We start from the raw sequence: 4,849 nt of genomic DNA, 5'->3' as shown, positions 1-4,849 counted from the left end.
GTAACTGGGGCTGCTGGTTCTGTAGGTGGTGGAGGTGGAGGTGCAGCATTCCCTGAAGTGGGGTTTGCCGGGTTTGGATAGAAGGGTGAGGGTGGATAAGCTGGGTACTGTGTATAGGGTGGATAGAAAGGTGGATAAGGCATGTAGGTAGGGTAGGGGTTAAAGCTGGAGTAATCCGATGTGCCTCCCATCGGATACCCTGAACCCTGTGGGAAGGGTGGATAATGGGGTGGAAAACCATACCCCGAGGCCTGAACGCCTCCCTGAGACTCCCCTGTCCCTTCTTCCTGCATGCTCACATCCAGGTTCCCATCCCTCCTCTGATCCTCTTCCATAACCTCTCTCACATCTGAAGAACTTCCTCCTCTATCAGTCCCCCTTCTGCTAGCATCAAAAGACCTTCTAGGGTCCCTTGACACTCTATCTCTGTTGGCTCTACAAGACATTGCCCTAGGCAATGTAGGAGGACGGGCGCTCGTGCCCTCATCCTCAGGTGGCACTCCAGTCAATCGTGCAGATCGACGAGTTCCTCTCATCCTGTTTTCTGAAAAACAGTACACATCATACACACATTAGCATCATATGGTTCATGTGGGCACACATGAACCCTCATCACACATACATCATTCATATCATAGCATATCATTAATGCACATGCATAAAGTCATGGCATTTCACATCATCATACAAGACAGGACTCAACATCCTATCCTAGTGGACATGACCTTCCTATTGTGCTTGACCTTCTAGAACATCTGTGAGCCCGACACTCTAGGTCCGACCATATGAACCTAGGGCTCTGATACCATTTTGTAACGCCCCGGAAAACCGGACCGCTACCGGCGCTAGGATCCGGGTCGACTTAAGGCTGCCGGGACCCGTAGCAAGCCTGACATATAACCTGTAAACCTGTATAATCCCATACATGATCAACATCAACATGCATAAGAATTAAAAACTTTTCTTCATACAACTGTCATCAACTAACTCAACCTGTGCATACTCTGATCACATACATAACATAGTCCCTCTGTGGGATCTCATTAAGCCTTAAAGGCAAAACAACCTGTGTTGAGTTAGTTTACATAAACATCATAACATAAGATCATGTATATACAAAAGGGATTAACAATACATTATGGTCAAGCACAACTCTATCCTCAATAACCTCATTACATAATATTCTGAAGGGAAAATTACTTTTTAGTCCCTGAGGTTTAACGTAATTAACACTTCTGTCCCTCTATTTTGACGACCCAACACTTAAGTCCCTCACTTTCACTTCCGTCCAAATTCGTAGTCCTTCCGTCCAAAACAGCCGTTTGGGACACGTGAATTGACAAAATTAACCCTCTTCCTTCTTTGTGGACCACTCGAGGCGAAAATGAGTGCCGATCGCTAGCGGATGCATGACTGATCTGTCTGCAGCATGCTCGCTCGGTGATACTTGCCTGACTGCAACGGCCGCGACATGGACATGGAGCATGTCGGTCCCCACGTTCGTAGAGGTCGAGATCGAGATGGTCTCGGTTTGGGCTTTCGTCGTGAGCTGTCATCAACAAGGTGAGGTCCGAGTTGGCTCAGCGCCGACAGAGGCGCAATCGTTGCTCGATCCGCCGGTTTAGGGGCTGTCGACCGACATTGCACGGACGGCATACACAGTGGTAGCAGGATGAACCTAGCAGCCTCGACGTCGCCGGGGAGGAAGTTGCTGTGTGATTCGGCGATTTGAGGAAGACCGAAGCAACCTCTCGTGAGCTATCGACGATGAAGGCAGCCAGAGATGGTTCGTAGCGCCGACGGTGGAGCAATCGTTGCACGAACTGCTGGAACTCGGGCTGGCGGCAGCATTTGGCGATCATCGGGCGTACGGCGTGAGAGGGGCAACGGCGAGAGCATCTTCTCAAGGTAGAAGATGGACTCGCTAGCCAAATTTAATTTTATAATTTATTGTTAAAATTAATTTTTTAATATGATTAGAAATTTAAATAAAATTATTTTATTTATAAATTATTTTCATTTACACTTCTTCTTTCTTCTTCTTCCTTTTCCTTTTCTTCTTCTTCTGCAACTTTCTTCTTCTGCAACTTTCTTCTTCTTCTGCAACTGGAGAAATGCAACTGGAAAAAACATGAAAGAGAAAAACAAAAAGGAATTTCACATTAAGAGAAGGGTATTTCTGGAAAAATTATCATCTCTCACTTTTGACTCTTTGACCAAACGGATTAAATGGACGGAAGGACTACGAATTTGGACGGAAGAGAAAGTGAGGGACTTAAGTGTTGGGTCGCCAAAATAGAGGGACAGAAGTGTTAATTACGTTAAACCTCAGGGACTAAAAAGTAATTTTCCCTATTCTGAATATTCTTACATTTCATCATGATACAATTTGTCATGTCCACAAACTAACTATTACATACATATGACTTTTTCTCGTCTTGCTTTCTCTATCTATCCCGTACCTGCAAACCTGGGGGTTAGGGGAGAGGGGTGAGCTAGATGCCCAGTGAGCAGAATAGTGGAAACAATATATTAAAATTTCATGCTTTCGTGGAATGCAACACATCACAACAAATCACATCTCGGATGGTATTGTCACCTATAGTCCTCTACATAGGTCCAACTGTGCCGGGACGTAGAATGGGTCAACCGGTCTTTCCCTTATCATAACATATCATATGGACCAACTGTGCCAGGGACGTAGAATGGGTACAACCTGGACTTTCTCTTACATCGTGCCAGGGACGTAGAATGGGTACAACCTGGACTTCCATACCATATCATGCCATAACATCAATCATATCATATGAGGACTAAAGGATCATCCAATAACCAATCCACATCAACATCAACATCATAACTGCAATGCAACATATTCGTGAATACTAATGCAAACAACCTATTATATCTCATGGCATTCATGATGCATGGGTCATGCTCAAAATTCATATTTCATTTATTTTAAAACTTAAGGTTTATTCCACTCACCTCTGGCTAGCTCTGACAAACTCTGTAGCAGCTGGCTCACTGCTGGGGTCCTCGGTTCCTCGGGTCCGAACCTACACAGGTGGACTCCAATGAGGGACCAAACATACATAAACACAACTCTAATATACTCCCCAAAAACCCCCTAAAACATCATGAAACAATCACATAAAAACATGCAAGAAATGGCTGGACAGGGCACTTTCGGCGGCAGGTTCGGCGGCCGAAAGTCCCTCAAGATCCGAAAGTCAGGCAGGTTCGGCGGCACCTTCGGCGGCCGAAACTCCCAGACAGAGACGAAGCTCATGCATGTTCGGCGGCACCTTCGGCGGCCGAAAGTCCCAGACAGAGACGAAAGTCTCCCTTCGGGGGCAACTTCGGCAGCCGAAAGGCCTGCCTCACTAGCCATGTTCGGCGGCCGAAAGTGCCTTCGGCTGCCGAACCTGGTTTCTGCCGAAGGGCAGAAACTTGGCTCCCAAATGCATTTTCGCCTCCAAACTCACCAATCATGCATATACCTCAGTTAAAACATGCATACAAGTTCCTAGGGGCCTCAAAACATCAAATACCCCAACTACAACACTTCAAACACACAAAAACAACATACATTGTCCAAGACATCAAGATTAACCCATAACTCCACATATAACCTAACATGCATTTCTACCCATCGATCTAGCATAAAACTTATTGAAAACACATAAGGAGCTTAAGATCGGCTCTTACCTCTTGAAGATCGAGAGGGAGACGACCTAAACTTGGAGATCCAAGAAGATGAGCTCCTGAGTTCCCAAAGCTCCAAAACTTGTTTCAAAAGTTCAAAACCTTCAATGCAAGCTTAAAACTCAAGAAAAATGGTGGGGATTTGGAGGAAGAACACTAGGTTTGCAAAGGGAAAGTCGGAAGCTTGCTGTGGCCGAAAATGGGAGAAAGCTCGCCCATTTCGGCTAAGTGCCCCTTATATAGTGGCTGGCCAGGCCACGTTCGGGGGCCGAATGTGCCTCCGCATCCATGCAAATGTTCGGCAGCCGAACTTGACTTTCGGCGGCCGAACCTGAACTTCCCTAACTCATGCTTTCGGGGGCCTAACGTGCCTCCAAAACGCATGCATGTTCGGCGGCCGAACTTGACTTTCGGCGGCCGAACCTGGGTTTTCCTCCAATGCTATTTTCATGCAAAAACTCATTTAGTTTCATACTTTAAAACATTAAAATTCATGAAAACATTTTATAAAACATGTCTTTACCCTTCTAGAAGTTCCCGACATCCGAAATTCCACCGGACGGTAGGAATTCCGATACCGGAGTCTAGCCGGGTATTACATGTATGATGTGTATGCATGTGTAGAAACAAGTTTATGCATGTTTTGAGGCGTTTTGGAGGCTGTGGACACAAGGGAGCCAAGTTTCTACCCTTCGGCAGAAACTCAGGTTCGGCCGCCGAAGTGACTTTCGACCGCCGAACCCCCTTGTGGAGGCAGTTTCGGCTGCCGAAGCCTGCCCCCGAAACTCAAGTTTCGTCTCTGTCTGGGAGGTTCGGCCGCCGAAAGTGCCGCCGAACCTGCATGACTTTCGGCTGCAGAGGGACTTTCGGCCGCCGAACCTGCCGCCGAAAGTGCCCTGTTCAGCCATTTCTTGCATGTTTTCATGTGATGTTTTCAGGATGTTTTAGGGGGTTTTTGGGGAGTATTTTAGAGTCATGTTCATGTATGTTTGGTCCCTCATTTGAGTCCACCTGTGTAGGTTCGGACCCGAGGAACCGAGACCCCCAGCAGTGAGCCAGCTGCTTCAGAGTCTCTTCAGAGCTAGCCAGAGGTGAGTGGAATAAACTTTAAGTTTTAAAGCAAATTAATGAAATGTTTTAG

Source organism: Manihot esculenta, chromosome 10 (genome assembly GCF_001659605.2).
Source record: "Manihot esculenta cultivar AM560-2 chromosome 10, M.esculenta_v8, whole genome shotgun sequence".
NCBI classification, from domain to species: Eukaryota; Viridiplantae; Streptophyta; class Magnoliopsida; order Malpighiales; family Euphorbiaceae; genus Manihot; species Manihot esculenta.
This window is presented reverse-complemented; position numbering follows the sequence as displayed.